The sequence below is a fragment of the Sus scrofa genome, chromosome 7 (genome assembly GCF_000003025.6).
Source record: "Sus scrofa isolate TJ Tabasco breed Duroc chromosome 7, Sscrofa11.1, whole genome shotgun sequence".
Classification (NCBI taxonomy): domain Eukaryota; kingdom Metazoa; phylum Chordata; class Mammalia; order Artiodactyla; family Suidae; genus Sus; species Sus scrofa.
Window position 1 is genome coordinate 63,714,765 of NC_010449.5, and position 23,655 is coordinate 63,738,419.

At 39.2% G+C, this 23,655-nt stretch overlaps 2 long non-coding RNA genes across 2 annotated transcripts in view; one reads left to right on the forward strand and one right to left on the reverse strand.

Moving 5' to 3' along the window:
- LOC110261570 overlaps positions 1–23,655 on the reverse strand; it is a 92,173-nt gene that overhangs the window by 46,572 nt on the left and 21,946 nt on the right. The window contains exons 2-4 of the long non-coding RNA XR_002345855.1: positions 20,788–21,062; positions 20,232–20,285; positions 7,299–7,728 (exon numbers count right to left, since the gene is read on the reverse strand). This is a non-coding gene — a long non-coding RNA (uncharacterized LOC110261570). The remainder of the gene's footprint in view (positions 1–7,298; positions 7,729–20,231; positions 20,286–20,787; positions 21,063–23,655) is intronic.
- Positions 7,735–11,538, forward strand: LOC110261571. Its single transcript, XR_002345856.1, has 2 exons — positions 7,735–8,690; positions 11,296–11,538. It is a non-coding gene; the product is annotated as an uncharacterized LOC110261571 (long non-coding RNA).

Below are 23,655 nucleotides of genomic sequence, written 5' to 3' on the forward strand. Positions count from 1 at the left end.
AATGATCTCTAACCTGCGGTATAGATCACTGTGGCTGATATCTATTAGAGATTCACCAACACCATTTTCTTTCTCTGGACTATACTTGCCAGACTGTTCACAGCTAGATAGGGACCATGCAACTAAATTCTGGCCAATGGAATGTGGTATAAGACATTTGCCATTTCCTAGCCTGGCCATAACCTCCTGGTCTCTTCTTACCAGATTTTCTTTGAGATCAGTCCAAATTTACATGGGAAAATTTAGGTCTCCTTGAAAAAGCAGATAAAAAGCAAAAAAAACAAAAAAACTTTTTTTTCTTTCTTTTCTTTTTAGGGCCACACCCACGGCATATGGAGGTCCCCAAGCTAGGGGTTGAATCGGAGCTACAGCTGCTGGCCTGCACCACAGCAACACAGGGTTCTTAATCCACTGAGCAGAGGCCAGGGATCAAACCTGCAACATCATGGTTCCTAGTCGGATTCGTTTCTGCTGAGCCACGACAGGAACTCAAAAACCAGATAGAATTTTAAACTGAAATTCCCTAGGCCAAAAAGCTGGGGAAGGAATCCTTGAAGAATGAAAGTTGTTTAGGCCCAGTCTAATAAAAGCTATGGGCCTTACAACAAACTTTTAAAAGACTGTGTGTCTCCAAAACCGAAAGTTTCATTTGGAAAACACACAGTACTGAGTGCCAGGGGTTAAGATAAAATACAAAGAGGCTTTAAAAAACTACCAGATATAAAGAAATTTTTTTGATGTTCATGCAGACAAGTCAGAATTGCCAATACTTCAAGTTCACCTTTCTGAACATCACTGTTCTTTGAACAGTATGGTTGATGCCGAAGGTAAGGGTGACTTGGCTGGATATGGAGCAGCCAGAACATTTCTAGGTTGTATTTTTAAATAAACCCTGAAACGTAAAATATGTTTATTGGGTCTTTTTTTCTTTGACACTATTCAGACAAAAACACTTTGGTTATTTTAATCTCCCTATTTATGTATTGAAAATTAGTGGAAATTTATTATACATAAATGTATTCATATCAGAAGGTCTACATTTATGTTCTCACAAACACCTATCACTAGCCTCTAAGTGGAGGATTATTTAGCTGTTATGGAAATGTAAACAATGCCACGCTTTGTACACATTAATATTTTGAACTTCAATTTAAAAGGCCCCAGATTTTACAGTGAAGGATAAGATATTTGACAAATTAACTCTACAGTGTATTTAAAGTCTTGCAATTAAGTATAAAGGTTATTTTCTTTATATCCTTCTCTTATTCACTTGAGCATTTATAAACTCAAATCCTTTGAACTATTTTCTTTCTTGTATTAGCGTAGACTGATCTTTTGCTAAGACATTGCCATAGTTGTCAACTTTCTGAAAAGTTTCTTAAATAACTTTCTCTTACGAAATGCTACTAATATGGTGTGAAGATAATGCTGCAATGAAATTATATAGTTTTGTAACCCTTCTCCCTCAAGTGAATAATTATTGGTTTAAGAATAGTTTCTTGCTAAGAAAGCTTTTGAATGGTACGGTCCATAATTCCACATGATAACCTCAGAGAATGAATGAGCCTGTCACTAGGGCATATAATCCTCCAGGCACAGAAGAAAATGTTAGGACATAATTAAATACTTACTTTTCGGGGACATATAGGAAAAGAAACTTCATCTTTTGTCAAACACACTTTTGTTAACCCAGACTTTGCCAGATTTGCAGCGTGTCACAACTGGTCTTTTCCTTAGCCATTTAAGGACCAAGAATGCCTACTCATTGTTCATGACTAGTTTCCGCTTGTGTATGACAAAACAGCTAGTTGGAGAGTCAGCCTCGGTCAGTGTCTATTTAGGGCAAAATGTCAAAAAAGAATGTCCTGCATTTGGGACTCAACTATAATGAACATGGGCTAAATCTGAAAATTCACAAAAGAAAGTGAACAGCTTTTTAAATTCTGAAGAACATTAGATTCTGGTGTCCTTTTTGTTCTGATTGTTGTGGCTTAACACGCTGAAAAGACCACCTGTTGGGCAGCCATTTTGGGACTGTATTAAATGCAGTGATTGCATAAAAGAACACTTTCCAAAATAACCTGGCATTATTATTCACTTATTTGATAGTAAATCTGCATTCAAGCCTGCCTCAAAATATGAGGCTTTTATCCTAAATGAAATTTAAAGCTATAAGTTTGATGTAAATGCGTACTCAACTGCAAATGCTTTATTTTACGGTCAAATGCATTCTACTTAAAAATGAGTTTAAGTAAACCTTTGATATGGCAATTAGAGAGTATGTTGAATGAAGTGAAACAGTCAAAAGTGGTGCAGAGCAGACAGGGAATCCCCGAGGAAATGACAAAAACTGATAGCATATAATTATTAGACTGGCACAGAGGCATAATGTAGTTGGAGAAAATTACGGTTGCCTATTAAAAGAATATGATATCCTCAGCAATCCTGAAAGCATATTTTACTGGAACAATACTACCAAATTCATGAATAAAAGAAAAGTCATGCCCCAAATTCACAGGCTTTGCAATTCATTTTTATCAAAAATTCCTCCTAGAACACAGTGGAAATAAAAATATTAAGTCCAACTGATGCAAAATCAAAGTTTATAATCCAAAGACAACTAAGAGAAGAGAGGAGGAGAACGTGCTCCTAAGACAGAAAAACCTCTCGCCGTAAATCTAATGAGTTTTTTGAAATATGCATATCAACCTTTAACTATGACTACTTATATCAAGAAATCCTCGGTGTTGCAAGAGTATTTTGGGTACATGATACTGTTTTCCGTTTTGTGGCTACTTTAGGATAGCATGGTGAAGATCAGTTCTGTATTGCATAAATTTTAATGGTACATGAACCGGTAGTGTTAATGCATTTTCTGAATTTGGAAAACAGACATTTACAAAAATTTTCTCAAGAATTACTTTAAAGGTTTCCAAGATTTCCTAAATATTTCACATTTCAGTTTAATTCGGATTAAATTTTCAAGATGATTTATTTCATTTATTTTAAATTTGCTCTACCTAATGACCTAAAGTAGGCTGGATGGAATCCATGAATGCATTGTCACAAAAATAACACTCCTTTGCCACTGAGGTACAGCCAAAAAGTCTTTTAAGTTTTTCAAAGTTTCCATTCACTAAAGGTTTTACTTCTAGAAATATTTTATAAAGGATAAAGATTTATTTCTCTGTTGCATTAAAAAAGAACTTTTCCTTCAAATGGAGAAAAATAAAAGTGCTTTCCTTAAGCCTCATTTGCAAAGTAGCAAAGACCACAAAGAAATTTCCAAGTTGATTTAAAAATTTTCATTAATTTAGGCAAAAAATATTGTCACATTTATTGATTTTCCAGTAAGTTCCTTGACTTACAGAGACTCTTGTGTGGTATAAACTCAGAATATATAGTCAAGGTGTGAGTTTAAAAAAATCCCTGAGTAGGGAGTTCCTGTCGTGGTGCAGTGGAAACGAATCCCACTAGGAACCACAAGGTTTTGAGTTCAATCCCTGGCCTCACACAGTGGGTTAAGGATCCAGCATTGCTGTGACCTGTGGTGTAGGCAGCAGACATGGCTTGGATCTTTATTGGACCTTTATTCTCCCAAGGGAAACAGCATCTTACAAATACCTCAAAATGCAGACAAAATTATAGGACATAATAAATTAATGAGTTCACTGTTTGCTATAAAGACCGAGTCCACAGGTGTTACAGAGAATCATGGCTAGAAACAGAATTCATGTAGGAAAATAGGTTAGGCTTGGAAAGAAAAAAAAAAAAGAAGTATCTTTATGAGAGTTGCAATATCCCTGGCACTGCAAGGGTTAACAAGAGGTAAGGAGGAGGTAAAGGGACAGGAGAGATGAAGGAAATAAGAGAAACAGTGCACATGAAAGAGCGGATTCAATGGAAGTATTGTTGAGCACAGCTAGGTGTCAGAAACAAAACTAGAAATATGGGAACTGCTTCAACATCATCGGAAGGAAGATAAAAAAATGAATGTAGACCACATAGGAAAAAGAGACAGAAAATAAGAAATAATAAAAAGGCTTTCAGGCGTTCCACAGAGCCTATCTGTGAGGGGAAAAAAAAAAAAAATAAGGCAAGCAAGCAAGAAAAGAAACAGGGAGATTGAAATTTTCTCCAAAGGTATCTCATCTAGAAGCCTTCATTGTGCCTTCCCTTTCACGTGAAGAATTTAATTTTGCATTCCCTTTGTCTGTCTTGAGGCACATTTCTAGTTTATTCCACGGGTTTCTTTTGCTTTCAAAGTTCTCCTTACTGGCTCAAAGAATAAAAATCAGATCCTTGTCTGTCTCTTTGGTCCCAAGTTTAGAAAAGCTGGGAATGTCTTAATCATCAGTGTTTGGATATTCATTTTTTTCTCCTTATGATGCTAATAACTAAGACTCTATACTGCAAATCTACTATTAATAAACAAAGTTCCTTCTATATCTTCATGGAATGGAATATAATGAATTGAATTATTCTTTTCAACCCTTTTCTGGCCCTGTGGGATCTGTCTAGGTGATTGCAGCAGGCTGGGACCTCCATCAGAAGGGGCGATTTCTTGGGCAACCCTAAACTCCTTGAATAAACTCAAATTCTATATTTGACTCTGGAAGGAACTAAATTCTTCCTTGATGCTTACGGTTGACTTTAGACCAAGGCCACATGAGCATACCAAATACTCATAGCAGCAGCATGGGGTTAATTTTGACCTGAGCTAAGCAGCAATCCAGAAGGATACCTGGCCAGTCACTTGCCTCAACTACAGCACATAGAAGCAGGACCAGCACCTGGACAACCGCATAACAACTGCATCAAAGTCACCAAGTTTCTCTAACCTTATGTCATATGACCTGGGCAAGGAACTTCAGTTTCTCTCCCTATAAATACTAGGATATCAGTTCTCACTTCACAAGCTTGTCCTAAGTGTATAGACCCCACCTCTTCCCCTGACCAACGCTACACGACATTTGCTGAGGCCCCATAGAATGGAGACGCTTACCCTTAAGCTGATGATGCCAGGTCTCTAGCAGTAGGCCTCCTGCTTCCACCCATCCCCCTCAAGGAACCTCAGGCAGAGGTCCTTTCCCAAGCGTCACTCTGGTACCCATGGCAACCCCATCTATTAATGCTGAAATGTTAGGGCAGAGTTTTTTTTTTTTTTTTTCCAGAAACCTTTTTTTGAAATGAACTGTTGATGCTGCAGTTTTTGCACATCCTTCAACTTGTGCCGAATTCACAGTCGGAACTTACCAGCCTGGATCCAATCAGGTTCGCTAAGATACACCATCTAAAAGCTGACTTATGCATTCTGATTAAACCTGCCATTTAACAAAAGCCTTGTGCATTTCAGAATTCATTTTCCTCCTTTCACTATTTTCTCTTAATTGCTATAGCAGAATATAGTAGTTACTTCTGAGAGGAAATTCTTGCAAACCCTTCCTTTAAATTTAAGTGAATACACACACAGTAAGCATGCAATGTGTGTGTACATGATACTTCAAAGAATATGCATTTAAAAGCTTGTACATATTCTACATCTAGCAAGTTTTGTGTAACTTCTTTTCAAGGTACTACTTCTCTGAGCTATCATATTAACTGGATTGCTATTAGTTAAGGACAGAATCTTTAAAACTTCTTTTGCAACAATATATTTTTACAAATTGTTTATTTGCCTATTTGCAAATTTTTTATTATCAGTTTTTGAAAAGAAATGATAAAAACATGAGTTTCTAAGAAGAAATTTGCTAGCGGTCAGCTAATATGTGATACTATTTCCTGGTTTACTGTCTTTCACAGAGTGTGCTCCTGCAGCATCTGATTTAGTATATTCTCATTTTTACTGGAAATTGTATATTTACTCGACCCATTTTTTGTTTCTCTGAAACAATTACCCTTAACTTTCTAAAAATCCTGTTTTAAAATTGTAGTCCTTTAATACGGCTGTGTTTAAGAGATTAAAAAAAAATCCTACTATTCCTTCATTCGTATATCACCTGTTATGGAAACATCTCTTATCAGCCGCAGTAGAAGCCAAGTTAACTAAAAGAGCCAGAACTCTACCCTGGGATCACCCACCTCTGAAAGTCAGCCACTTCTTGGCTAAAAAGCAACAGCTGTGAGAAAGCATAGCCCTGCTAAAACTGCACACCTGGTTAAGGCAGGCAGGAAATGCAGAGACTGTCTACCTGCATTGGCAGTGGTGGTGGGGGAAGGCGATATTTTAAAAGCTGGAGTATAATGATCCCTCATGGGAATCTGAACCAAAACTCAGGGGTACATCTTGCCTTGTAATAAAAGATGGATTATTATCAAAGAGAGGTTCTGCCAAACACCAGGGCAGGTCTTTGTGGTGGAAAGGCGGCCTCATCTAGCATTATTGAGGGCCCTAGCCACAGGGTACTTTCATTCTCTTCTAGGCAGACCCAGGCTGAACCTACAGGATTGAAGCCAAGACCCGGTCGGCTGCAGCAGTTATGGGGAAGTGGTCAGTCATCCCAGTAGGAAGAAGTGTTTTCTGGCTGCTGCAGGAAGAGTGAAACTCGACAGGTGTGCCAAGCAAGGGCCAGGTAGTTGCAGTAAGATGGTCTTCCCTGGTGAAGTGCTCTAATCAACTATCCATGTGGGCAGGAATTGTTTCTCTTGAGTAGTAACTAATACAGATATTCAAACAGTTAGTGAAACTCCCTCTGTATAGGGACTTCCAAGTGGGAGTGCAGGCTGAATTCATTAGTTTCAGATATGAGGCTTTCTTAAAAAAAGAAAAAAAAAAAAAAAAAGAAGCCAAGAAAAAACCCACAGTCTAAACAGCATTTGTAAAGTTCTGAGAAGATATTGCTACTGGAAATGGGGAGGGGAAAAAAAGAATAAATGCTTATGGAGCAACCCCTACTTTAAAATGAAAATCAATGGTAAAGGTTTCCATATGTAATTAAAATCTCCATCTGAAGTTACCATTGCCACTGGCTCCCAAAGGACTCAAATGACAGGAAATGGCAAAGAATATGGCATTTTCTTTGAGATGCTTTAAAAAATACTGCTAAGAAGACAATAGTTTGGGTAGTAGCTTTTAGCTCCAAATGATAAGCAATTATGTATGGTTCATTCCAGGTAGGAGAGTAATGTAAAGAAATGTAGGTTTATGAAATTAGCTTTTCAAGTGTGTATATTTACTACTAGAGCTATACTGAAATTCAGGCTGAAAATGATATGGTTGTAAAAATCCAAACTTAATAAAATTATTTAACAATAAACTACAATCCCTCCCCTCGCCCCCATCGTCCAGAATATTTCACCTGAGAAAGGAAAGGCGCTCACTCCACGCATACTTGACCGAGGTCTCCTTGCTCAGTCAGAGGCTTTCTCACAACTGAAGACTAAATACCCAGTCCTGGGGCCATCTCACTCCCAGAAGTTGGTTTCCAGGTGTCCCCGATACTATCAGGCTTAATTTCAAAGTATGGCATGAGGCTTCCATAGGTGTGTGGAGATGGTAAAAAGAACAGAAGAGATAACTTCTGTTAGTCTGCGTGTTAGTGAAGTTGACAACCCAGCCAGGCAGCTGTTTGTGATTCCATTAAGCCTGCTTCAGGTTGGTGTCTGCCTCTCTGAGTTGCTGAAAACTGGATCTTAGAAATTCAGTCTCTGAAACAAGCCGCAGCAGAGCCAGGGCACTGACCGACTGGAGGCTCCCTTACCCTGCAGAAAGTGGACCGCCATCCACACCTGGGAAAAAGCAACATCAGCACAGCTATTAGAGCTAATGAGCAAAAGCAGGGACACCTGGGATGTAAAAATTAAATGATAAATAAATAAATGGCAGCCAACTACCTGTTAGTCTCTACCTGTGAGGACCCAGGAAGGCTAAATGGTACCTTCATTTCTGGACTTTCCCTTTGATCACAGAAGCACAGATGCAGACCCTGGGAAATATGCCTTCTTTTCTTACAGGCTTTTTTTTTTTTTTTTCCCCTTGGTCCTTAATGGAGATCTTGAACTGCAGAGCTGCCGTGTCAGAACTCAGATGGTTAACATTCACTTCTTGCTGTTTTATTGCATATTACTGTGCGCGCCTGAGCAGCGGGAGCAGATTCGGGCAATTACAATCAAGTCAGGGCACACGCCGCGGCGGAGCAACACGAGCATGATGAGGATACTGATGAGGCACTTATCGAAAACCCCACATCATCCACACTCATCAGCCACAACATGTCACCCCAAATGAGGCATCAGCTGCCTTCAAAAGGCTCATTGCACAGTGTTTACCGCTTCCCTCGGACCCACTTTTGATTTTACGGTCAGAGCTGGGTTCAAACAGCAGCTGTCTGGCAAAGACAGGTCTGCGGCTCCTAGCAGCTTCCCCCAGAGTCCTGGGGCTTTGTCTGGGGAACTTGGGGGAGCAGATCCTGGCAGGGTGAGGGGACGTGGGAAGGCAGAGAAGTGTCCGGTTCCGTTTCTCTCAAAGAGGAATCCCTTTCCCAGAAGGAGCCCTTGATTAATTTCAAGCACTAGCACACAGTGGTGGCATAATGGGGTGGGGGTGGGGGACGAGAAGCCAAAGAAGGAGACTTTCACAGATTTCCTTAAAATAGTAACAGGGTGGGTGGGGCCACGCATGCAGACCAAAGTCCTAGAAAGGTCAATCCCTTCAGGAAAGACAGATCCAAGCCAGGAGAGCCATACAAGTGGTAATAATTTTTAATTCTTTCATCATCAACTCGTTCTTGGGTGGTTTGCAGGGGCATTTCTTAGTAATTTATAAGAGGACTTTGTTTCAAAAACAGTTTTTCTGCTAAAGGATGAAGTAGATATTATTCCTAGTAATACTCCTTAAAACTATTCTTTGTGGCTTTGGGTTAATGTAACTTGTAGCTAAATATTGGGGGAAATGTATTTGTTTACATTGGGGAAAAAATAATATGAAAAATCATTGCCATCTATTTTTCAATCTTGGTTACTCCTGATAGGGAGAGGGCATGAGGCTGATATTTTTTGTACATTTTTTTTAAGTGGTCGGATTAGCCAATGTTATTTATTTTGAAGCTAAATGAAACAAGAACTCATCCCCTGGTAAAACATTTTCCAGTTAGAGCTAGATCAGTTGAACCAATACCAATCAAAGCCAGGCGTGGGATGAGGTGGGCTTCCTCTTCCCCAAACAGATGATCTATCCTGGAAACAACACCACATGGAGAACATGGGTCGGCAAGGGACTGAGGGGACATTAGGTAGGTTCAGAGAGACAGTGGGCAGGGGGCAAGCCACCAGACAGAGCCACAGACTCGGACAAAGGTCCGGGATCCTGGGACCTAGAAGCAACCCTAATGTACCTGACACTGGTCTAAAATGCTTTCTGTATAGGGTCCTGGATGTCAGAAACTCTTCAGTTTCATCACAACCACTACCAGTTTATTTTTGTTGTCATATGTGATTCTAAAGCAGTTGGCATTAGGCTTTGAATGGGATTTAAATACCTTTACAAAAAGTGGGGAACCATGCTGAATACTTTGGTAAACCTCTGGATTTGAGGAACTTTGATAATTAGAAGAGATTAATTTAGTTTTTCTGGTGAGCCATTTTTACCCCACTCCTCAAAGTTAACTTAGAGTTTCTAGAAATTTCAGGAAAGTGGCTCCTTAATCTCCACTCTGTCTCAGAGGTTGTGCTGGTTTTCTTTACTTCAAGGTCCCTTTCTTTTCTAAACCTTCTAAAGCTACTTTCATGCCCCTTACCCAGTGATATTCCAATTTGGCCCTTTCTACCCAAGCTCTTCTCTGGTTTCTGGGAGCCTTAAATTTAAGCCCACAGGCTTGTATTCCAAACTTGGGTTCAGGGAAAACCCCATTAGTCGTGGTCAAGGATGGTGACCACAGAGCTCAGGGGAGCCCTGCTCAGCTCTGTTAGCTCTAGAGGAGCCAAGGCAAAAGAAGGCACATGTGAGCCTACATTTCCCTTTGTCATCTTAGCCTCTCAGCCTCCAGTGGAAAAGAGGAGGTATGCTCTCCCAAGAAACTGTATGTATTAGATTATAGTAAAGGAATACTAAATGGGAATACAAGCTATGAATGCAGAGAAGAAAATGGGTGGGTACCATGGGATAGTGGAGAATTTTGGAAGGTTAGATTGAACATTAAATCAAGAATCTTAGATTCATCTTGGTTCTTCTAAGTTTTGCCTTTGACTGATTTTCACCCAATCTTGTTTTATCAACCTTTCACTTAGTATTTCATTTTGGAGCTCAGTATAGTAGCCCTATCGATATAGAAAGAAATTGAATATTTTGAGTTTAGGACTAGATTGTGGAGAGGATTCGTTAAAGGATTGGATACATTTGTATGGACTTTAGCAGCCTTCTTACCATCAAGAGTACCCGCCTTGGTCATTGGTTCTAGGGGTAGCAAACGTTATTTATAATTCTTTAGTGAATTTTAATATCACTGGTTGTGTGGATATGTGTGTTTTAAATTTGCATGTACTGATACCCTTCTGTGTCTTGCTACTGATAGAAAAAGTGGAGGGGCAGGCAAGAGAAGGACTGCAAATTAAAATGCAGCATGATACATTCTAGGCAATTATCCAAACAAAATTCAAAGGAATTATTCATGTAGAGTGTTCAGAGGAACTCATGGGTCAGATGGTCAGATGGCTATTGAGTCTCCTAGTTTTCAACCTCTGGTTTAGTATTCTAAGGAAAAACGGTCCTGCAGGATCCTTGCTGGGAGCTCCAGAGAAGATCCAGGCAAGGAAGACAGATGCAGTTTGCATGTGCGTATATGCATGCACCATGTACGTGTGGAGTGTGTGTGTGTGTGTGTGTGTGTGTGTGTGTGTGTTGTCTCTTTGTGGGGTCATCATCTAACGCTCTTTGTGATGCACATTCTAAATTAGGCAAAAGGGATGCATCTTTCAAATGCAGATCATGTTTGCATTAGAAGAGCAATGAGAACACTTGTCAGTTTCAGAACATTTATGTGCTAGAAGTACTGTTAGCAGAAGAGCAGTTTAGATAAATTCAAGACTTTTTTTGCTGATCACAAACATTAAGCTTCACACCTGAAGCCCTCAACCCCCCGCTGTGCTCTAATCCTAGCACCATTCACCCTTCGAGCCTCAGAGTGCTGTGCCTCAGCTCTCAAACCTTTGATTGCCCTTACTTTGAATGCCACCACCTGCAAAAATGCCTTTTTATTCCCTTTGAGCCTCTTGAGAAGGAAGTAAAAATGATAATTCATGACAAACATTAATTAATTGTTTACAAGATGATCTTTTCTTTTTCCAACTTCTGTTCAGCAGACAGGTTGAACTGCAAGATTCCACTCCGACGCCAGAATTTGTCAAGAGGCCCGCATTGTTGTTTCTCACTGAGGCATAGGACCCACTGCAGGCCATTGTTTCTCCAGCTCAAGTGGGCCTGTCTGGTTCACGGTGGAAGAATGGGGGTGACATGCGTGAGTTGCCAAGTATAAAAGAACTACCGGTTCTAGAAAGGAATGGGAGTTTAGCCACTAATGCAGAGTAAATAAACATTTTTCACCACCTCTTGCTCCATGTGATTTTTTTTTAAAGGTCAAGAGCTGCCATTACAGTATTTTAAAAGCTTCAAATTATGTTTAAAGAACGTATCACTAAACTCACAGAAACCTTATCAGAATTTGGGAACCCACTGTGATTGTTTGGTCCTTGAGTTTATCATCACTGGAAGGCAGGTTGTAAAAGGAACGCAGATGTCCCGTTGTTTCTAATATCCTGCCATTTGCTCCAAGTGCATATGACTCAAGTTCTTCCACATTGCTCTCAAAATATAGAAAGGGTTGAGACAGTTCAGTTTCAAATTTTCCTACCATCCCCATCGCGGGTCACACATTCTAACCTTCCACAAACGAACATGTTCAAAATGCAAAGAATGGGTCCTGTTCCTGTGAAACCTCCAATTGTGCGTGTGAAAGAGAGAGAGAGAAGGAAAAGGCCAAGGGAGATTTCTTTTTTAAATTAAAGAATAAAAAGCTTACTTCGAGGAAGTGTAGAGTAACAGCAGAAAGACTTCCTCAGCCACTGAGGTTTTCAGATTTCAAATTAGGAGTCCTTAGATCACGGCCACTAGGCTAAAAATCAATTCTATATTTTCTGAGTTAATACTAAGGATTGCACTTAACAGACATGGAGACTAATAAGGTATGCAGAAGGAGTAAAAGCAGCACACACACACAAATTCAGGCCTTCGTTTTGGCCATGATCCAGCACAATGATGTTTCAACCAGATTTGAAAAAAAAAAAAAATCAATAACATCTGTGGTATAATGGTTAATTAAAGCAGCTCTTCAGCAGAGCTCAGGAGGAGAGGCTCGGCCTGAAATTCAGACAGCTGAAGCTTGATTATCAGGAAAGAATGCTTTTTTAGCTATGAGTGGATAAGCCAAAAGCTGCAATGTGCCGAAATGGGGAGAAAAATTGCTTTTATTTTAACTTTCTTTAAGTAATCAATACATGCTTTTCACCTGTATTAGGACACTGCTCAGCTCCAAAGCCTGTTACTCCACTTCAGCATAAATTCTCGCTACTGTCTTTTGAAACTTAGGTTTAAAAAGGAACCCTATCCCCTGTAAAGCAAAGGAAAAAAGAAGCCAAAGAAAAGACTATGCAGGTGTGGTTGCATGTCCTTGAGACCAGATAAAGCTCAGGCTCTAGGATGGTTCGAAGAGTTTAATCCATAAGCTATGAGCAAAGCTGACCTGACCTTGGACTATACAGAGGTCATAGCCAAAGCTCTAAGGTGGCACAATAAAACTACTAAAAATTCTCAAGGAAACTTCAAGGAGCAGGGTCAGATTCCCCCCTTCTTTTTGTCTTCTTATTGTTTTGAGTTCTGTGCTAGGGATGTTTACCTCTTTAAGGGGCAAAGGTCAGAGAATAACAATGATGTCTCCTGGTCATTAGATGGAGTCAGAGTCAGCAGGTGACTTCTCTAAAGAAAAAATTAGTGGTAACACCCCATCTGTTTTCTTGGCGTGCCCTTCTATTTCTGATCTTGTTCCTGGACTGTGGAATCTGCATCTTCACATCACTGTCAAATTTCCAGAAGTATTTGCAAAACCATATGACCGTCTCTAGAAGACACAAATCCTCACAGGAATACCAAGGGATCATACGGTTTTTCAATAGGTCATTAATTTTTTCATTCAAGTTCTTTTCAGTGCCCAGCATGTACCCACCACTGTGTGGCGTGCCAAGGTTCTAATGGCAATTAAGGGGTGGTTCTTGAGCTAGGAAGCTCACTGCCTGTTTGAGGGATGTGTGCTTGTGAATGAATCATTGCAGATGCATTGGAAGAGAGCTCGAATGGAAATAGCAACAAGAGCTATGAATTTTGAAACTCTCTTCAGTCAGCTGGCTTCAGAAAGGGGCAGAGTGAGGGTCTGGGAGCTTCAGCGGGGAGTGACACTGAAGCAGAATCTTGGAAGATGAGGAAGAATTTCTAGATAGGCAAGGGAGAAGGGAAGGAAGGAAAGGCATTCAGAATTTATATGACCTTACACAAATTATAAGGTTTAGTTCAGAAGAGTATTTATGGAAGGAGTGATACAAGTGTCATAAAATTTCATAATTAATCTTTATATTTTACACTGGCTGTCCTGAGTTTGAGAATTATCAAGATTAGAGATTCCAACACCTTTCGTTCTTTTCTCGGTTTTTTTTTTTTTTTTTTTGTATTTTTAGGGCCACATCCACAGCATATGGAGGTTCCCAGGCTAGGGTTCGAATAGGAACAGTAGCTGCTGGCCTATGCCACAGCCACAGCAACACCAGATCTGAGCCACATCTGTGACCTACACCACAGCTCACGGCAATGCCAGATCCTTAACCCACTGAGCGAGGCCAGAGATCGAATCCGCATGCTCACGGATCCTAGTCAGGTTCATTAACCACTGAGCCATGACGGGAGCTCCTCCAACACCTTTCTTTACAGCTAACCACAACCCACTAGTTCTTTTTTTCTTTCATCTGACAGCATTCACTAGAGGTTGGAAAGTTCACTGGTTATCCTCTCTAAGTTAAATGCATTCAACATCTTTGTTTTTTCCTCCAGTTTTCTATCCTATGACTCTTCCTTTTAACCTGTCTCTGCCCTGTATCCAAACTTTCTTCCTTTCTTCCACAATTTCAAAATGTGAACAAGATTTAAAGGGATCAAAGGGCTGGTCTACATGTCACTACACTAAAGTATGTTTAAGAAGAACTAGTCACAATGCCCACCAAATTTCCTCTGAAAAATGTTGGTCCCTGGGTAATATCTTGCTCCTCCACTTACTATGTGATCTTGGGCAAGATGCATGAACTCTCCGGTTTCAGATTTCCCATCTGAAAAGCTGACGTATGTCTGTAACCATCTCATAAGGTTGTTATATGGATTTAATGAACCAATAATTGTAAAATGATTAGAACAGTGGCTGGCACAGAAGAAATGCTAAATCAGTGATTGTTAAATAAATCAGTTACTAGCACTTTAGCACATGGTTCTCTGATCAACCTTATTTTTATCATAATTTTGCTTGTCCACTTCATTGTCTCAAATGTTATTCATCAGGTATGCAACTCAACCCTTCTCTGCTTTGATATGGATTAAATCTTCATTATCCTTTTGAATTTGGATCTGGCCTTTTTGTTTGTTTGTTTTCTCTTTTTTCAGGGCCACACATGCAGAATATGGAGGTTCCCAGGCTAGGGGTCTAATGGAAGCTATAGCTTCTGGCCTACGCCATAGCTACAGCAACTCGGGATCCGAGCCAGTCTATGACCTACACCACAGCTCATGCCAATGAGCGAGGTCAGGGATCAACCCAGAACCTCATGGTTACTGGTCAGATTTGTTTCCACTGAGCCACAATGAGAACTCCTTTTCTTTCTTCCTTCCTTCCTTCCTTCCTTCCTTTCTTTCTTTCTTTTTCTCTTTCTCTCTTTCTCTCTAGCTCTCTCTTCCTTCCTTCCTGCCCCCATCCCCCACAGCATGTGGAAGTTCCTGGGCCAGGGATCAAACCCTTGCCACAGCAATAACTAGACTCATAGGATTGACAATGCCAGATCCTTAACCTATTCAGTCATCAGAGAACTCCTCATAATTTTTCTTTTTCTCCTTTTTTGATTTTCACCCTCAATGTCACCTTGTGGTACAAGATAGTTGCTGAAACACCAGCTACTACATTGTTCGTTATGTCAGGCATCAGGATAAAAAATGGAAGCAAAGACATCTTCCCCTTAAGGCGTCTTCCAAGAACTCCCACTTAACAATCCTCTTCACATCTTTTTGCCAGAATCTAGTCACATACCAAGCTTCATGGAGGCTGGGAAATGTAGACTTTACTTTGAGCCAATGACTTAGTCCTAATTTTTATTTCATTAAAAAATGAAAGTTATGTTAAAGTAACTGGATTAGGCCCCAGATGGAATCACTTATGCTAAGCTCCACATCAGCTGACAACAACCAAGTTTCTTTGCTCAGCTTTCTAAGAAAAGGAAGATTTAAGTCAATCAGTGCTCACCTCTCAGCACAAGTCACCTGACCCAGCTCCAAGACTTCCCTTTGCCCCATGTAAGGTAAGCAGCCTTGCAATCACTCATCTGCATTTGCCTCCTTTGACTTCCCTTCTGCTCCCTTCTGCTTATAAAAGCCTTTCATCTTGTATAGCTCCATGGAACTCCTTTACCAGTTGGACTGGATGCTGCCCAAGGTGTGAATTGCTGAATAAAGCCATTAAGACCTTTAAAATTTACTCAGTTGAATTTTGTTCTTTAATAGTCAGGATTCTGATGCTAAGGAAGAAGGCGAGAATGAACTTTACTGTTCAACTAGCAGTTCCTGTCACAAAATGGTCTATGGCAATGAGGAGCTCAGAGTTTAGTAGCAATGATAAACACGCATGTAAATTATTGTGAAATGAGTGCTAATCAGTTTTATGTAAAGTGATTGGTATCTTTACCTCCATTCCCTGACAATGATTTACACTAATGGAAAGTGTTCCTTACTCTTCCCACCATCTCCTTTCCCCCAGCTTCTGCCATCCTCCAGGCTGAGCCGGACACAGGGAAGTGTGGCTGGATCTGGTTTCTCAAAGGATGGTCTCCATGGATTTGCAGGAGTAGCTTGAGGGTAGGAAGTGGGGCTTGGTTATTTTTATAGAAGAGTGTTTGGCTTGGGACGTGCTAAATAGTTGCTGATAGGATGATCCCTTTTGCTTAAAAAGTGATTTTTAAAGACCACCTAGCTCCTCCTCGCTTCTTTGCTACTGAAGAAGAATGTCCACTTCAAACTATCTCCACCAATATACAGTGAATTTCCCAGTTGTGGTCTCACACCATTGACCAAATGGCATATAATTGGGCCTCTCCTTTAAACTCTCTGGCCTGAATTCTCCTAATCCTATCTTGAAGTTTTGAGCATGCAGAAAAATTAGAGTGATATGACAAAAATATTAATTTTATGTTTTTCTAAAGACTTCATAAATCATGAATTAATTCTAGGATTACTTTGTCCATTTGGCAAGGAAAAAATTGTATAAATATATATGAGGCAGATATTTTTAATAGGAAAAATCACAGACACACACACACACACACACACACACACACACACACATAAAGATCAAATAGGAGGAGTTCCCATCGTGGAACGAATCCAACTAAGAACCCTGAGGTTGCGGGTTCCATCCCTGGCCTTGCTCAGTGGGTTAAGGATCTGGTATTGCCATGAGCTGTGGTGCAAGTCACAAACATGGCTGGGATCTGGCATTACTGTGGCTGTGGCGTAGGCCAGCAGCTGTAGTTCCAATTGGACTCCTAGACTGGGAACCTCCACATGTCACAAGTGCAGCCCTAAAAAGCAAAAATAATAATAATAATTAAAAAATAAATCAAATGAACTAATAGTTATGAAAAATGCTTTGAAAATGATGCTAGTATTATGTAAACATAAACATAAAGGTTTTTTTGTTGTATTAATAACATTTTCATTAAGATTTCCATAGAAAGTAAAGGAGGTAGCTTCTTTCTCGTAGCAAGGGAAGAAACATACGCATATACAAAACCACTGGGGAAAATTTCAACACAGAATACAAGGAGTTTATATTGTGCAGAGAGGCTGTTCATAGATGCTGAGGAAGCATTTAGTTGAAAAATTCAAGCAATGCATGTGATGGAGCACAATGCACTTGTTCAACAATGGTTACCTGTAGGAAATGATGGAAAAAGAGTAACAAGAATTTTTAAGCTAGACTGAATTAAATAACATGACAAAAGTGATACTGACGCAGCACAAAATCTTGCTGCTTGAATATTCAAAGCCTGCAGGTCAATTAAACCCTATCATTAAATTCACCTCTAAGTGAAACTCATTTAATTTTTATTTTCTGGATTCATTTCATTTGGGATAATACTAAAATAGACTCAGCCATTTAGCTAGCAACATCAGCAGCCAAATGCCACTGAATTCAGAGAATTTCAACCTTTTATCAGGGTTTTGGGTGGGTTTTTTTTTTGAGATTTAAACATTGTACACTAAATTCAGCTTTAGAAGAACTAATATTGAGTCCTAGTACTTTTCACCTTAAAAAATCATTTATGCACATTAGCAAATTAATTTAAATAACGTTTAGCAAAGCAGGTACCATGTAAAATAATTCCCACTTTACAGACAGGCGAATAAGACACAATTGCCTAACTCAAGGCAATATTCACTCCAGAGAAAGGTCAGAGTTGAGGTGGTTACAGTGACAGTGAGATGAACAATATCCTTTGATTCCCCAAATGTGTTCTGGGTGATACGTCTTTTATTTCAGAAATGCTCTTTTACCATTTGACTACATAGTGGAATCAAACTGGATAAAAATGAATTGTGACTGACCTGGACTAAGGTCCTGCTGTGCTATGTTTAGCTCATATCCTTGAGCATCTGACTTAGGACCGTCTGTCTTTTCTTATTATTTAGCCTCTAGCTCTCTTTGCATACCATCATATGCAAAATTTGCAGAATAGTTTCCTACTTACTTTTTAACCACATATGCTTACTTACCTCCCATGCTTATATGAAATAAAGGATGTAAAAATTTGAAAACTCAAGAAACTCCATTTCCGCTGTTTTCTGCATGGTACACTCCAATGATAAAGAAAAACTTACGCTGACTAAAAAACTAACAACTCATTGCCAGCATCTTGGAGGAATTTTTTATTAATTATAAGTGATCAAGAAAGTTATAGTAAAAAAAATCATCAGCATATGACAGGCCTCAACAAAGAGAACAGCCCCTTCCTACCTATGGCTAACATTTCTGACTGATTTATACAGCTGTATTTCCAAAATTCTTTCTCCCATGTCCCCTGTTTCTCCTCCCTTGTTTCCAGACAGACAATGCAGCCCCTCCTCCTGCCTTGTGCCTAGAATGTGAAAGTGAGAGAGCTGCTGTCTTAGGACCATGGGGGGGACATGCTTGTGGATAAAAAAAGCCAACACTGTAAAAAATGGCAGAGCAGAAAGTTAAATAGTTGCTAACTGTTGAACTGCCAGGACAATCCTGAAATTGCCTCCTTCCAAACGTAATGGTTAAATAAATGTTATTATAGTCTATTTAGCTGTTAGATTTTCTGTTACTTGTAGCTGAAAGCATGCCTAACACAAACAGCACACAGAAAATGGTGGGGAAGTATCTTGTGTTCTCACGGGCTCTTTCCTTTCTAGCTTGGAACAAGGATGTAACTGGGCAGCTTTCCACCACTGTACAGATGCTGCTTTTTAAACTAAACAATTTTTATTTCTCTGATCACAAAAGTAATATGTACCATAGAAAATATATAATGTCTAGAAATACACAAAGGAAAGAAGAAATCACCCAAAATCTCACTACCTAGAGATAATTATAATTAATATTTTACTATAGTTACTTCCTCTTTTACTGTTAAAAATTAGAAGCTTGTCACTATGAAATTAGAGGTGTAAACTAAACACAAATATGTACGCAGGTTACTTCACCATATGGAATCACTGGAATCTAATCCATGCAACTGTATTTTTTTTTTAATATATGTTGAAAGTATTTCTGTGCTAACAAAAATCTATCTGCATGGATATATATTTGGTCATCAAGAGTTTCATTGGATGGTGATATCAAAATTTATTCAAAAAATTTTAGATATTAAAAATAGCTTTTGGCATTTGACTATATATGTATTACATATATACAATATGTCTCAACAAAGAGAATATATACAAATAATTATGTATAATTTCTTGAGACAAAAATATATTTTCCTTTCTGCATAAATACACATATATCCTTTTTTTTAATTTTAAGTAAGTTGGGGATAATGCTATATGAGTAGGTTTGATATCTTTTTCTATACCTAATTAATAATTCCTATTTATTTAAATATTTGTCTATTACTTTATTTTAATGGCTATATGATATTTCACTATCTAGGGATATTAACATTATTTAATCAGTATACTACCTTTAGTCATGTGGACTATTTCCAAAACTAATTATGAACAGACACCAGCTCAAAACAAAATTATCTGCATGTATACAAGATTATTTTCTTTTTCTTTTTCTTCTTTTTTTTTTTTAGGTCCACACCTGTGGCATATGAAAGTTTCCAGGCTAGGGGTCAAATTGGAGATGCAGCTGCTGGCCTATGCCACAGCCACAGCAATGCCATATCCAAGCTGCATCTGCAACCTACACCACAGCTCATGGCAATGCCTGATCCTTAACCCACTGAATGAGTCTGGGGATCAAACCCATATCCTCATGGATACTAGTTGGGTTCTTAACTCACTGAGCCACAATGGGAACTCCCAAGATTATTTTCTTAAGGTATATCCCTAAAAGTAGAATTACTGGGGTCAAAGGAGAACAGTTACATTTTTATGCTTTTAATGTAATTTTGAAATGGTCTTCCAAAACCACTGTAATATTTTGTACTCCTGCTAACACCCTAAGAAAATATACATTTTCCTGAAAGTGGAATGTGTTTGGGAGAAGCCAAAATACTATCCTCATTGACCCTGTATCTCCTCAACTATTCACATTTAGATAGTGTCTTTGCAAGAAGCTAATAAGAAAGAAACAAAATGAGGGTGTTGAAAAGGATGAGCAGTGGTACCAAGGGTCCTGGCAAGGACACTCCCTACCACTAAGCAGTCTAGGCTGGGGCAGGTCTGGGAAAGGGAGGGTATCAGAACTTACCACAGAGTGTGGATGTCTCAAGGTTTCACAGGTCTGAAGTATCGGCAAGTCAGGCTAGAGGGTGGTGAAAGATCCCAAGTTAAGTGTATCATGGCCAAAATGGAGTCACTACATTGAATGAAAAATGATATCCAAAACACCCTTTCCATCCTCTGCTCCCTCAAATTAAAAATATAGGATATTCTACAGAGAAGAAAAAATTAAGAGTTACCTCAGACTTCAGCTCTTCAAAGTAAATGCCAAAATTATAGAGTGAGAAGGGACAAGGTGTATGGTTCAAGGAGGTTATATCAGCGAAAACCAGATTGCTGTTCATACGTGAAACTGGTAGAAAGTGAGCATGTATGATGCTATAGTATAATGCATAATAGTAATACCTCCCAAATTATATGAGCATTTCACTTTATATTATATGCCTAGAATCATCTTTATCCATGAGAAATTCCAATACAAACTCCACCAATGATTCCTATTAAACAAAGAAAGATTTTTTTAAATAAAATTATAAAATTCTAATTTTAAAAAGTCTATTGAGGAACCAAGCCAGACATGATACCTAACAGCTGGAGATATGAATGTGATTCACCAGTCCTGGAGGCCACTGGAGGAGCTGAAGCTGGATTCTTTGGATGCTCAGTCTAGTTCTCCTTATAAATTGAAGCTTCTTGGGAGGGATTTCGGTTGAGCCCCCAAACACTGGATCCAGGCTTCTGAGCCTTCCTTTGGCTGGCAGGAGTCCTTTGCTACCAGAAGATTTTATAGCTTCCAGTGAGGCTGATGTAGCCAGTTAGCATAGTAGGCACAGTGCCTTGGGCCTACAATACTTCAAGGCTGCAAAAATGTTCATTTTTTTTAATTAGAAAAAATAGCTAAATATAGTAATAAACCCAAGTGGGTCTGCATTCATATTTGTACCCATGCAGTTATAACATTTAAAAAAAATTTTTTTTTTTTTTGGCCAGTATGCAAAAGTTCCTGGGCAAGGAATCAAACCTGAGCCGCAGCAGTGATAATACTGAATCCTTAACTGCTAGGCCACCAGGGAATTCCGAATGCTATTTTTTTTTTATTTTTAATGAAGGAAGCTGCTCACAAAAGTGAAAGTGTATAAGGCCTGTGACAGTCATAGCAGAGCTGGAGAAACAAGCCCTGGTCAGCCTGGCAAAAGCTGCCTGGCCTGGCTCCCGACCTCAGGAATTCTCCTCTTTCCTGGGTTGACAGTTGCAATGTCAGCCCCACTCCTATTTTAAAGACTAATTCGTCTTCCAGCCACAGGAAGGGCTGGGCCTTGAGAAGAGACTCTAGGGAGGAGGAACCTGAGGATACGGAAAACTCAGACCTCAACTATCCTGTGACGTATCACGCTCCAACTGGATGCCCAAGTCTTTAAACAGGAGGTGGCGCTGCTATAAAGCGTTGGTATTGACAGCAAGTATGAGGTCCTGGGATTCTGTAGAACTTCATAGAGTGTATACTTGACTAACATTAGATGGCAGGCAGGCTGGCTGACTGTATGTATATATCAATGGACAGGTGGATGGATGGATGGATGGATGGATGGATAGATGGATGGATGGATGGACGGACAGGTGGGAATGCTAAGGATTTAGATGCCTGAACTCTTAAAGACCTAGGACAGGGGTCAGCAAAAATTTCCTGAGTCACAGAGTAAGCATTTTAGGCTTTATTTTTCATATGGTCTCTGTTGCAATCACTGAACTCTGCTGTTGTAGCATGAAAGCAACCATAAACAATATGTAAATATGTAAATGAATGGATGTGGCTCTATTTCAATGAACACTGAAATTTGAATTTCATGTAATTTCCACTTGTCACAGAATATGACTCTTGATTTTTTTTCAACTATTTAAAAATTAAAAAAAAAATTCTTAGTTAACAGGCCATACAAAAACAAGCAGTGGGCCAAGAGTGGCTGTAGTCTGTGGACCTTTGACCTGACATATAGAACAAGGCTGGCCATCGAAGACCTGCTCCAAATAAAAAGGCCACAGTTGCTACTAAAGAAACAGTCATTGGAATTGCCCTGTCCATCCCTCTAACAGGGCTTTGGAATGTCATTCAAACCTGCCTAGGCCACTGAATTAACTTTGAAGTTCTCTTCATTACCAAGGTTACAACTTTCGTTCATCATTCTACAGAGATTCCCAGCCTTTACACTAAGATTCTGGGCTTTATTATTCTAAGAATCCTGACCCAATCAGAACAAATGGATTTGATATTCTGCCATCATTTCAAATTCAACTTGTTTAAAATGAAACCCATTACCTTTTCTTCAATGTGAGTGCACCATATTTTCTAAGCTACCCAAGTTCAAAGCCTTGGACACCTATGAATCTTCCTTTTTCACACCCCAGATCTGGTTTTCCATCCAAACTACAAATTTGACCACTCCTTACCCCAGGACGAAGGCAGGATCAGGAGGAAAGAGAACAGCTGTAGGTTCTAGGTCTGATTCTACCATGAACTTGAGATCCCACTGAGTTCAGGCTCACTTTAAAGATGCTTTAGGAATGCAGAGAAGGGCTACATCCTTGTGAACTAGGAGTGTTTAGGAAATTTGATATGCACTTGCATGGACCTTGAAGAAATGGTAGACCCTGAGTTGGTAGCTCCTGAATGGCATACATCTACAGATGGTCAGCTTTCTAATTCTCTTATTTATTGTTCTTGCTTGTCTTCCTTGGTCAATACCTAGTCTTCCTATGTTAGATCTTGACATTATCTATGTAGTCTAAGAAAAAAGCACTTTAAAAATGAAACTCTTTAGCACCAGTTATTCACTAAATACTAGAAGTGAAGAACATCTCCTTTTCATTGAAAAGGGACATACGGTTCTCTGGATATTGTAGCCTGTCTGAAATGAAGAACGGGCTGGCAGCAAAAAGAGGTAATTTAGCCAGAATTCCTGTGCTCTGTACTTGAGCTATAAACAGGGTCTTCAGAAGGGCCTTGTGCACTTTTAAACTTTAATAACTCATGTTGTGCGTGTTAAAGAAACAATCTGTAAACGGTACTCAAAAGTAAATGTATTAAAGTTTAGGACAACTATATTACACAATTGCACCCAATATGTCCTCATTTCAGATCCTGTGACAAATGAAATATGGCCAGCAGAGTTGAAGTTCATGACAGCTCTAAGGAGAAAATTGAATTTGCTTTTAAATTCCATTTACAGTTTACTATCATGTCTACCTCATGTGCTTTTGAAGTTAAAAGTTTAATAATGGCACCGAGACTTTATAAAGATCCTGTACTTGAATTCAGTGATAAGTATAGATAGAACATCACACCATCTCTGAGCAAAGATAATATACCTGCTTACTTTGGTGGCTTTTAAAACCGCTTCAGAAATAGAAAGTATGGTGAGTCTCCACAGTTGGTACAACTCAGTAAATAAGAATAA